This window comes from Crocodylus porosus, unplaced genomic scaffold, assembly GCF_001723895.1.
Source record: "Crocodylus porosus isolate Cpor-Errol unplaced genomic scaffold, CroPor_comp1, whole genome shotgun sequence".
Classification (NCBI taxonomy): domain Eukaryota; kingdom Metazoa; phylum Chordata; order Crocodylia; family Crocodylidae; genus Crocodylus; species Crocodylus porosus.
The window spans coordinates 216479371-216492384 of NW_017728886.1; the positions used below are offsets into that span (position 1 = coordinate 216479371).

General features: G+C 40.8%; 2 long non-coding RNA genes across 2 annotated transcripts in view; one reads left to right on the forward strand and one right to left on the reverse strand.

Annotated features, from left to right (window-relative positions):
• The first annotated feature begins 351 nt into the window (after positions 1-351).
• The window catches only part of LOC109319696, a 24076-nt gene continuing 11413 nt past the window's right edge, over positions 352-13014 (forward strand). The window contains exons 1-2 of the long non-coding RNA XR_002103598.1: positions 352-364; positions 8442-8445. This is a non-coding gene — a long non-coding RNA (uncharacterized LOC109319696). The remainder of the gene's footprint in view (positions 365-8441; positions 8446-13014) is intronic.
• LOC109319702 overlaps positions 6388-13014 on the reverse strand; it is a 26004-nt gene continuing 19377 nt past the window's right edge. Inside the window, exons 2-3 of the long non-coding RNA XR_002103601.1 lie at positions 11547-11621; positions 6388-7062 (exon numbers count right to left, since the gene is read on the reverse strand). This is a non-coding gene — a long non-coding RNA (uncharacterized LOC109319702). The remainder of the gene's footprint in view (positions 7063-11546; positions 11622-13014) is intronic.

The window sequence follows — 13014 nt, forward strand, 5'->3', positions numbered from 1 at the left end:
TGGTCCTCTAAAAAAATGCTTCTTCAGCACAAAAAAAATAAAATAAAGAATGGCCCAAAAGCACCTAATAAAACCAACTTACTTGAAAGTCAAATAGTGAAATGTAATGAAAGATAAAGCCTACAAAAAGATACAAAAGTCACTTATATCCTAGCACCCAGTAACACAGATATTTCTACAAGGATGTGGTCAGTTATTAAAAATAATTCCTATTCCTACAAAAAGTCAAGACAAGATTACAATTTCAGGTTAACAAGAGTGAATCTGAAGTAATTCCACTGATTGAATTCACTCCAGTGCTATCCAAGTAGTACTATGGTGTGAATCTCCCTTAATTTTGTTGAATGAAACTGAATGTCTGTCAGTTTCCAGATATTGATCCTAATCTTTTCCTTGCATTATTACTCCTAATACAAGGAGCATCCTTGACTTCAATGAGACTCTTTAGGGTGAGTGAGAGTTTTTTGGTTTGGACTTTTTAATTTGTACAAGGAAATTCTGTCAGCAATGCTGAGGTAAACTCATCAGATCATGATTTCATTGTGGTGCAATCTAATGAGGCAGTGATTTTCTACAGTTTGCTTGAAACTAAACCTTGCAAATATAAATCTTACATGTTCAGGATAAAAATTCAGCCTGCATGTCCAGTTCTCTTGGGAGTTTCAGTTAAATGGTTATTGGAATGTTGTTGTTAAAGTGGTGCTGATTGTAACACAGTAGGCATTCAGTAACACAAAACTCCAATTAAAAACTAACAATTAAAAAAAATCAAAATGTCTCAATCTTTATTAATAGCCAGGGAATATTCTGTTTTCTAAAACAGATGCTTTAGTCATAACCACAGAAATATAATAAATAATAGCTGTTATGGAATAGACCTTGGTATGACAGTTCTGACAGTGCTAATCATTGATCATTACTTCTCTTAATATAATTGGCTTTATTTGATTGCTCACCTAAAACTTTTCAAAGACAATGGTAATGTTTAAAATTAGAGGAGCCTGATAATAACTAATTATTCTTTAATAGAACCAAGAGGAATAGATTTTCAAATTGGAATACCATGTTCTAATTCACATACCAAAGTAAGCAAATGCCTCAAACTAGATTAAGCCACATTTCTTCAAGACATTTGGAGGCCAGAACTCATTACAGTTTCACAAAACACTCATTTAGGCAAGCCAATGAAAACAACAAACAGAAGCATTCCCATTTTTCTAATATTACCTATGCAATATTGTGCCTGTAGGTTGGCATTCTTGGCATTATTTTATTGTACAGACTATTCACTGCAAATACATTATTTTCTTTGTGATGCAGAAACTATATTTCACCTACTAATTATCCTCTAACTACACTGTGCTGTCATGATTCTTTAGATAACTTGACAATTTACTGAGATGATCAAGCTCTACAGGGAATTTTGCTAACATCTAAGTAAACCCATAAACCTAACCTATGCAGAACCTAGTGGCTAAAATTAGATAGCTGATCTCAGCACAAGGACTAACAATATTGCTTCTCCCTTGTTTTCTTTCACTTGTTTTCTGTCTTACATGTCAAATCCAAGCTTCTCAGTCTTACCGTCAGCTCCCTGTCACTCTGCTGTAATCTAGATAAAGCCCTTTCCCACCAATCCATCTTCTGTGTAGCCATCTGCCAGTGGAACTAGCCCCACGTATCATCAACTTTTCATTTTGAATGTCTTCTTAAACTCCATTTTTCCATGAGTCCAACAGTGTTAATTCACATTAGAAATAAGGCTTTCATACCTAAATAAAAACAGCCAATGTACTTCAATAAAGATTTACTTCACTATCCAGTGGCTACTTTAGTGCATTTTGAGACTGATTTATGTTGTCTGCATATTTACACTGTAAAATCCTCATGGGAGGAATTGCACTATGAAAAGCACAATGTTGGTATCTAACAATTTGTAATAAAAATAATAAACAATAATTTGTCTCTGGTTATGTGCCACATGGAAGGGAGATAGTCTACCTTTTCTTGAATAAGTATTGTTATCCGGATACTTCTTCATTTTAAATTGTTGTATTTAACAACATAACTCCTCATCTGATTAAAGCTGTTGACTTCATCCTTGCTTCAGATAGCTGGCATAAAGGACTGCAAATCTTAGAATTTTTTTTAAATGTTTCAGAATGTTAATACATGGATTGCTGCTACATATTTAAGATGGGATTAGACCATAACTTAATGAAACAAAGGTGCAAAAGCTAGAGAAGTCAGCATTAAAGATATATCAGATATTAATCGTGCCATTTTAATAATAGTAAGGACCAAATTCTTCCATCTTAATGCACTCTTTCTGCTCCTGTTGGTTGTATATAAACAATAGTACTATTCGTTTGGAAAATTCATGGCAGTGAAATGAAGTACATGTGTAAATCTTCAAAGAATCAAGTATGGTGCCATACTTGACAATACATAGTAATTTTTCAAAGTGGAGTTCCAACCCCACCCCAGCCCTTTTATTTTAAAAAGATTTCAAAAAGAGAATTCCAGATTTGTTTTCCCTCTTTTGTAAGATATTATGCAAACCATAGATATACTAGAAGGAAACTTTGAAATGAAACCCATGAAAATAATTCCTTTCACCATATTCCATTATGAGAGGCATATAATACCTATGAAAGGCTGCTATGGACATTTATTAGGTATTCTCCCTGCTTTCTGTTTGAGAGCAAGATCTCCACTAGATTGCTTTGACGGTGTATCACAAGAACTTCCATGGGATTCTGACAGGTTGAGAACCAAATAAAAACACTCATGGTACCAACCAGAGAATCCAAGTGCTGGAGGTTATGTTAAGAGAATTTTCTGGTGCTTCTGAAGCCACATGTGAAAAGGGGTTATGCTGATGGCAGCAAGAGAAAGGGAAGAATGGAATAGGGCCCTTCTTGTCTTCCTGGGAATTTTGTCTGTGTTTCCTTTAGCTGCTGCAGCCTCAGCAGAACCCATAGGCAACACCAGCAGCACACATCAGTTCAGCAAGACAGCACATGAGCATGAGCATGCTGATTTTTAGAACACCTAGTTGTACACAAGTCCTGTAAATACCATGCAGTTAATGTAAATGCTTTTGGAATAAAGAAACGAGGAGTGTGGCGGTAGAGATTTGTGGGCTGACTGGTTAGGTACAAGTTTTACCTTTGCTTGCAAAGAGTTCCCAGGTCAGTGCACTGGCACATTAGCATTCCCATTCTAAATATTTTATATAATTCCTACAAGTAATAATGATAATAATAATAAAATAATTTACCAGGAAGCCTGCAGCTCTCAGCCTCTATGATTATCTCAGCAATGCAGCTAGTTTCACAATGCTGGTTTTAATGAAATTGAATCTGTCAGAATTATTTTTAAGGAACTCATTAGGCAGGCACTTAGAGTATTTTCAGGATAGGCCTTCCATCTATAAACTGTTCCTTCTTGATCATGAAAGAACTTTTTACTGTTAACTAATGTTTCACCTTTACATATTTTATTTTTTAAACCTGATATAAATATATATTTATACACATTAAAGGAAGGAGCTCCTTCTTATTCAAAAAGCTGTGGGGGTATTAAATGAAACAGCAAGCAGGAGCACAACAGGTCTGATACTAAAGTTCACTGAAAACAACAGATGGTCTTCTATTAATTTTTCAAGGAGTTTGGGACCAGGGTATATCTGCATCCACCTGCCTTTGCCACCAAAACTTCTGGTAGGAGACTGCTGTTGCCAGCATCATGCCATTTGAATATGTGCACACCCATAAATTTCTGATGGCTCCATGAGGTTGCACTTAGGAGCTTTACCATTAGAGTACAAAAAGCAATTTGAGAGGGTACCTACACTGAACAAACTCTGGTAGTTATGGGCATGTGAAGACAACGCAGAGGCCCTATATTGAAGCAGTGGGTTTTAAAAAACACTGCTTCAATTTAGGGCTGATTAAACCCCCATGTCATGTATACACCTTCACCTGCCTTTCTGGTGGGGAGGGGAGGGCGAGATGCCAGTGGTCCCTGAGCTGCTGGAAGGGATGGTGCTTCCCTCCACAGCAGTGGCACCCCCCCCCACCCCACAGGTGGCACCCACCTTTGGGCACATGGCTTGGGTGGTCCCAAGGGGCACCGCAGCTTGGAGGGAAGCACCGGGCCCCCACACAGGTCATGCAGGCAGGCAGGCTCCGGGGGTGGGGGGGAGATCAGGTGTGCCACTTTTCTTGGGCAGAGCTACTTTCCTGGGCTGCTGCCAGGCTGCCTGCAGAGCTGTGGAGCTGCACAGAGCCTGGTGCTTCACTCCACGGCTGTAGGGGCAGCAAACTAAAACTCCTTGAAGGAGTTTTAGTTTGCTGTACCCCAAGTCATTTAAGGCCCATTACTTTGCTGAGTTTCCTACAGCAGCTGCACAATACTCCACCACGACATGCAAACGGCAACACCATTAAAGCAGTGCAAAAGCATTTAGCCTGCTTTAAAGTGTCGTGCACGCACACCTCTTGTTTTGTCTACAAACAGCCTATGTGCTTGTTTGCATTGTTTACTAGCTGGTGGGCAGCAGCAGAAGCATTACTCTACTCAGCAGAGGTGGAGTCAAGGCGAGATTAATGCATAGGTGAACTAGGCACATGCCTAGGGCCTTGAGCTATGGGGGGCTCTGGTCCTTCCCTCTGTGGCAGCAGTGCAAATGGCCATGTCCACCTCCCTTCCTTTTCCTTCCCCTCCCTTCTTCCAGCCTCACCGCCTGCTTTGCTAGGTGTGGCTCCAAGTCCCACTTTCTGTGGGTGGCAGCACTGGATGGGGATGGGGTCTCAACTAGCCCAGGGCCCACACCTTCGTTTGCCTAGGGCCCACTGAAGGGTTAATTTGGCCCTGGGTGGAGTAACTGCCAGCAGAACTGGGGGTTCTGCAGCTGTGGAGGGATTTTGAGTGTAATCCTATGCCAATTTTTACCAGAAGAATTACAGTAGTGCAGACTAGTCCTTTACCACAGAGCCTTAGAACCAAAGGATTGTAGAGGATTATAGAGCTGAGTAGTAATTACCTTTGCCTGCAAAACTAATGAACTGACTGATCACTTTACAATATCATTCAAGGTGAAAAGGGAAGAAAATGGGAAAAATTCTTCATCATGAGAATTTTTCCAGGGGGATTCTGATCCACATATATGCTATATATATCAAGGGCTTAGTTTGTCTGTCTGCATGTCTGTAACAGTCTTGGGGGACATGGCTCCTGGCGTAGTAGTAAACTGCTACTAAGTCCCCTCTCAGCCTTTTCTTTTTCAGGCTGAAGAGTCCCAGGTCCCTCAGTCTTTCCTCATACGGCTCACCTTGTAAGCATCTAATAATTCAGGTGGCCCTTCTCTGGACTCTCTCAAGTTGTACCACATCCTTACTAAAGTGCAGCGCCCAGAACTGGACTCAGTACTCCAGTTGGGGTCTCACCAGTGCTGAGTACAGTGGAAGAATCACCTCCTTTGGTCTTGCTGGCGATGCAGATTGATGAATGCCAGGGTATTATTTGTCCTGCCTGTAACAGAATTGCACTGCCAGCTCATATTCATACTGTAGCCTGTTATTACCCCCAGGTTCCTTTCATTCACAAGTGCTGGTCAGGTTGGCGTTGCCAAGCCTGTAGGTGTGCAGGGGATTGTTTGTCCCCAGGTGGAGCACTTTACATTTCTCAACATTGAACTTCATTTAGTTCTGACTCACCCAACTTGCTAGCCTGTCTAGATTTGCCTGTATCTGTAGCCTATCTTCAAGCGTGATCACACTTCCCCATAACTTGGTGTCACCTGTGAACTTGGCCAGCGCTGTTCACCCCCTTATCGATTGATAAAGATATTGAAAAATACAGGACTGAGCACCAACCCCTGTGGACACCACTGCCCACTTCTCACCAAGATGACACAGATCCATTCATTAGGACTCTCTAGGTCCTACTCCACAGCCAACCTCGTACCCAACTAACCATTTCTCTACAATGCATGTATAGTTTTGCTTTGTGTTTATAATATATTCTGTAGCTGCCAGTCTGGAAGCACTCTTCCCCACATTTTGGCTGGAGTAATTTCTTTGCGAATGCCTTGAACAAACATAACACCTTGCTCCCAGGGAGCTATGGGCAAGACAGTCAACCTGCCAGGTTTTGGGGGGCTCACTGTGACCCAGCACAAGAACCTGGGTGCTGTGAGGCTAAGCAAGAACCACATTGCTGTACAGTAAACTCCCTTTGAACTGGCAACTTAAAAACAGCCAGGGACAGTCCCAAGTGCACACACAATGACCAGCCTGCTAACATGGGGGAGCTATCAACTGACCCACACCATACAGTTGACATCAGGCTGCATCATGAGGCTATCCCACCATGCACTCTATTTAAGGCTCAGTGGAAAGCAGCCACAAACACATTACACATATTTTGTGAAATACACTTGTGGCTGGCTTCCCATTTTGTCACACCATTAATTCTCTGAATGTGTGGCAAGGTTACTATTTATGGCACGATTAACAGGCTAATCACGTTTTAAGTGTAATGTCTTTACTAAGAAACCTCTAATTATGTGGAGGTTCTCTACAAAACTTTTCTTTAAAAAGAAAAAATAAACAAACTGCAGAAATACATATCTTTTTAGTAAATCTTTTTATACATTTATGAGAGAATGTCAACTCTTTTTATCAGTATCTTGAAGCATATTAAATGAGATAATTATTTAAATCACTAACTTAAAATAGCCTTTTAAATCACAAAGGTCTGAGTGCATGTACAGTTTTCAAAAAGGGAATAAAGATAGGAGAAACTGTGGTTAGGACTCTTGACTGGGACTCTACAGCTCTGGGTAAAGTACTTTGCTCTGCCACAGACTTCTTTTGTGGTCTTGGGGGAGTCATCTGCTTTCTCTGTGCCTCAGTTCCACATCAGTAAAATTAGGATACTACTATTTCCCTCCTCTGTCTGCTGAAATTATAGGCTCTTAGAAGCTGGGATTCTCTCTCATTATGTGATTGCACAGCATCTAGTGTAATGGGAACCTGATGTTGGCTGGAGCCCCTAAAAGAAACAATAAATTATTAAAAAGAAAAGCATGAGATTGAAATTCTAAACATGTAACAGCTTCTATTCAAAAGAGCTGTGAATGAATCTTGGATGACATATATTTTCATGGTATAGTCCAGATCAATGAATAAATGATAAACCCAATTGTTTCCATGAATTATCGAGATAAACTTTGCTGGAGGTATCAAGATATTCTCTGTTGTAAATGACTACCTGTAAAATAGGGAGACAGGAGTATTTTGTTGACTTTCGCTATCTGAAACCAGTCCTAATGTGAAATCATGAACTTTTATCAATAACATCTTTTAGACTTTAGCCAACTGAGCATTTTTCAGCATAATTATTGGTTGTAAAAGTATTATGTTAGTGTACAGTATTTTGGTGTAATTGCAATCTATATATGACCTCAGAGCTCACTTTTCAGCTGGTAAATTGAACTACAAACCTCTGTGGTATTGTTTATGGAAAATTCCATACGCTTTTTAAGGACTTTTGACCTAGATTCCTTAATGTTTTCCTAAAGAGAATTTTCCAGACTTTACCTAGAGACTTGTTAGGTAAAACACACAGGAAATCAAGGAAAATTACATTTCAGTGTTTTGTTTTCTGAAGTGAAAGATCCCATAATCAAAAAGAAAAAGCAAGCCTGCCAGAAAGTTGCCACTGTGCAGTACAACCATCTGGAGGAATTTATGCACTCAATAGTTTATCATTACAGACAGAGACAATGTACAAACCTGAGTAAAAAGCAAACGCAAATAGAAGAAAATAAGGGATTTTTAGGGATGTTTACTTCATAATTATGGAGTGAAAGAGTAATCGCAAACAGGGGCCAGTAATTTAGAGTTTTCTTTTTTCTGTTGCTGAAATCCTGAAATGATTTTACTGTCAGGTTATCACAAGAACAAAGATAGTCCTAAGAATGATTTGTATAAATATGTTCCAAACCTGACTACGGAGGACCCCAGAGCTCTGAGTTTCTCCCTTTTATGTTGCTACTTGCCCCAAGGAAAAGACTGAGGTTGCCCTGGGATGGCCACCTACCCCAGAAACCCTCCTGCCCTTATACTAGACCCTGCAGCTGCAGTGAAGAAATCTCTGCCAGCCCCAGGTGGCCTACACAATTGGGTTAGGAGAGAAATTTTTTGGTCCCTTTCTCCATGGAGAGGGCTAGCATGGAATATCACTCAACTAGAAATCACTTCTTCTGCAGACAATCAGTAAGGGGCCAAACGACAACAAGATTTTCATAGATTTCATAGATTTCTAGGGTCATTGTTTGTTAGTTGGTAGGGTCGGAAGGGACCTAAGCAGATCATCAAGTCAGAGCCCATGCCATGGCAGGAAAGGATGCTGGGGTCAAATAACCTCAGCTAGGTGATTATCTAGCCCTCTTGTGAAGACCCCCAGGATAGGAGCAAGCACCATTTCCCTTGGAGGTTGGTTCCCAATCCTAGCCGCCCTGACTGTGAAGTAGTGCTTCCTAATGTCCGGCGTGAACCTACTCTCAGTCAACTTATGGCCATTATTCCTACTTACTCCTGGTAGTGCTCAGGGAACCAAGGTTTCTCCCATTCCCTGCTGGTCCCCCTTGGTAAGTTTATAGACAGCCACCAGATCCCCTCTCAGCCTTCTCTTGTATAGGCTGAACGGATCCAGGTTCCATAGCTTCCCCTCATAGGGCCTGCCCTGCTTCCCCCTGACCCTGTGAGTGGCCCTCCTCTGGACCCTCTTGATGTTGTCCACATCCCTCCTGAAGTGCAGCTCCCAGAACTGGATGCAGTACTCCAACTGTGGCCTGACCTAGATCACATAGGTTGGAAGGGACCTATTAGTTCACCAAGTCTGATCCCCTGCTCTGGGCAGGAAAGAGCGCTGGGGTCAAGTAACCCCAGCCAGGTGCTTATCTAATCTCCTTTTAAATGCCTCCAAGGCCAGGGAAAGCACCACCTCCCTTGGAAGCCCATTCCATAATTTGGCAACCCTCACCATAAAGAATTTTTTCTTGATGATTTATTATATAGGATAAAAGATCTACACAAGCAAAATGGACTATAGATTTGGAGACAGGAAAACAAGTAAGGTTCCTCACCCTGTCATCTAGCTATACCTTAGCCTTCCTGAGAGTCTTGGCAGCATCACCAGAAATCAGCCTTCCTGCTAAATTCTGCCAGCCCTGCCTGCTGGGGTTTTCTGACTCTTCCTAGCCCACAGGTAACTGCCCAAATCCTTCCAACCAGCTCCTCCTCCCCGTGCCCCCACCAGCACTCTCTAGAACAGTGGTTTTTAACCTGTAGCCCATGGACCATGGGGGTCTGCCAACTATGTCTAAGGGGTCCTTAAAACATGACTATAATCAATCAAAAGGTTGTAATTATCCACATTTACAATTCAAAGGAGTCTAAAAACTATTCAAAATTTCCAAAGTGGTTGACACCTCCATTTGAAATTTTTTAGGAGTCCACAAATGAAAAAAGGTTGGAAACCACTGCTCTAGAAAGTTCTAGTCTGCTTGAGGTAACCAGGATTCCTTTGGTTGGCTTTGCCATTCTATCACATGCCTTTGCTATAGAGGAGTTGATTTCTCCACTACAGGGGGAGAACATCTTGGGCCCAACTCCTTCTGCCCATGTCTGGGAGTGGCAATTTTTCTTGCCCCAGATCACAACAGCAGAAGAGATTCAGCAGCTCTGATCAAACTTTTTTCCATGATGAAACTATAAACAAAACCATAAAGATATATAGTGGCATAAATGGATACAGTATAATATTGGCTGTCCAATGAGATCACACATACCAAAGCAGTACGGGAAAACACAAGAAGACATTCAAGACATGCTGCAAATTCCCCAAATGTAACAGGGTATATGTTGACAATTTACCATATTTTATGGTTTAGAAATCAACACAGTGTATAAGCCAACCCCCATTTTATTATCAAAAAAATTTGGTTTTTCATATATCCAATGTATAAGTCGATCTTTACTTTGATCTTCATCAAAGCGACAAGAAACGTTTGGGCTCTTGTTATGCTCATAGGGTCCAGGGAAGTTGGATCGGGCCCCTGGGAGCTTGACCACCAACCCAGCCTGCTGGCAGCCCCCTGGCCAGGCTCAGGGAATGTCACCACCATGGAGGGAAGGACTGCCCCCTCCCCCCCAGAGTTTAGGGGCTGGCCAGTCCACCGGCAGCTCAACCCCCAGCCATGGAGAAGGGGTGGGCGGGTAGGTTCCACTGAAAGCAGGACTGGGCCCTTCCCTACTTCTACCTGCAGCTGGCTCCTGTGGCCAGCAGGATGCCTGGTGCTGCCCAGGAAGTAGTCAACTTCACTTCATGGACAGCACGGGGTATTGGGCAGGGGTTGGGGGAGGAGGCCAGTCCTGCCCAACACCCTTAGCTTCCCGTCACACTTCTAATGGGATGAGGCAGCTGCTTCCTGGGCAGTGCCAAGTATCCTACTAGCTATAGGATCCTGCTGATGGCAGAAGCAGAGAGGGGCCTGATCCTGTTTTTGCCAGAGCCTGTCTGCTCTGATCCCATGGCCGGAGGCAAGCTACTTGTAGGCTGGGCAGCCCTTGAGCTGGGAGGGAGGGGGAGTGGGGCAGTCTTTCCCTCCACAGCATCTGCACCCCAAGGCCCAGCCAGTCGGGCTATTAGCTGGGCAGGTGCTGCCCAAGATCCCAGAGGTCTGATCCAACTTTCCTGAAGTCTGGAAACCGTGTATAAATCAAAGTGGAAATTTAAGGGTAATTTTGTGGGGTTCAAACCTCAACTTATACGCTGTGAAATATGGTATATATCAACTTATAATGATTTGCTCAGTGGATTTACCATTAGTTGAGTCACCTATGTCATTTTTTAAAGGGGTGATGTTCTTTTTCATCAAACTTACTGAATACATCCATGGATATGTTATTTGTAAGACTACATAAACACATGTAAGTCTCTGATCTTAGGTTACTTGAATTCTTTGCTTTAAAGGTTTTACTTGACCTTATGTTGCCCCATCAGCAAATTAGATTTAGGTTTTGAAGTACCCAAGAGCTCTAATTGTATGTATATTCTACAATTCATTAAAAAAACATGCTCTATAACAGCCCTACGATATGCTTATTTGCATGCATATCAAATGTAATCTAAATAATCTGAATTTACAGAGAGCTTTAATTTTTCTGAAGTATTGAGACATTTCATAAATATTCATAAATTTTATTCAGTGTTGACAAGCATTTCTTGAACTGTTTGAGTAAGAATAATTTACAATAATTTTTGGAAGCAGCTGGAACAGATAACTTATCTGCTCAAGAACACCTAGAAATATGAAATACGATCCTTTCCCACCAAAAATAACTGAGCTGATTGCCCCAGGTATGACATATATGGAGGACAACGAGATTACAGTTTTGAGACAGTAATGAGAATGGCTTATGTTTGCTATTCCTCATTCACACTGCAGACTTGTCATGAAAATGGATTACCTGCAGTTCTGTACTATTTTCAATTCTTGTCTTGTCGTGATAATAAGACATCAGAAGTTTAATGTTCAATATAGCCTGTGAAATACAATAGTATATAAAGATGTGTGGATATTAAAATACTTGCTATGGCAATCTCTTCCCTTATATCTGTATACACATGAGGCTATCAAAGCAGCTTCACTAGTGCTTTTATCTACTACATTTTTGTTTCTGGGAATTATATTACAGCTTTAGGAGGAACATAGAAATCTTCTCTAGCAAGGTGAGAAGAAATAAATGCTTTGGCTTGCTGTCTACTTCCACATCTGGGGTTACTCATATGTTCACAATATGTTCCTCTCCATATCATTTTTTTTTACAATGTATTACAAGATAATATTCTCTTTTGTATTGACCCTATTTTTTACTGTTAGTTTTTTTAACCTGGGGTGCATTTCTGAAAGGTGCTGAGGGCTTGAGTGCTTTCAATAGATGTTGGTGCCAAGGAACTTGTGAAAATCCTTCTAGGTGCCTTTCCACATCACTAAACGCCTTTAAAAATCTGGTCCTCAGTGATTTAGGAACATGAGTTCTATTTATTAAACTGTACTATTTATTAACTGTACTTACAATCCTGTCTTGCAAATGCTTACTGATCTCTTGTGCATATCTATGGTCCCACTGGACTCACATGAGTGTCCATGGAATTGGCTTAAAAGGCGATATTTTGCCAGGGACTTCAAAAGAGTACAAAGTAGAGAAAGTGGCTGGAATGATAGCCTTTACCTTGCTGGCAAAAGTATGCAGACATTACCTACAATCCCAGTATTGTGTTACTTATCTTCCAGAACATAAGGACCAGGAAAGTCTACTGTAGGGAGCAGTGAGAAGATAAATTAGTATTTCCTTTCTCTCCACCTGAGATGTAGTGAAAAGAAGTCCTAATATCTCCTGGTATAATTCAAAGCTGCTTCTAACCGTTGTTCAATGTAACATGTATATATTTAAATTGTATCTACTGGAATGTAATATATGTAATTTATATATTGTAATTATATGAAAATATTTACAGTGGTAGGCACATCAAAGAGCTTTATTTAAATAGATGTATATTGTATTCATGCGTGTACATAGATACAATGTACCACCAAAGCTTATAAATTGTTGTGCTGATGTTTCTGTAGTATAAGGGAGAGAAATCTTTATTACAATGTAGTGGCTCTGTCTAGATACTGTAATAAAGAGAGTACCATATGGAATCAGCAAAACACTAACTTGGTGTTTTACTTGACTTCAATCAGAGCAGTTCTGCACCCATATCCAGGATTAGTTGTGTCCGTGTGACTTCAAAACAGAGTTCTTGAGTTCAAAAATAACTTATCTAATTAAACTCCAGGTTAAAAAAAAAGAGTGATTTCTTCATATTTTAAGACTAAGCATGAGAAATTTGAGGCCAGAAGGAGCTTTTCCTGTGAAAGTTAAACAGAAA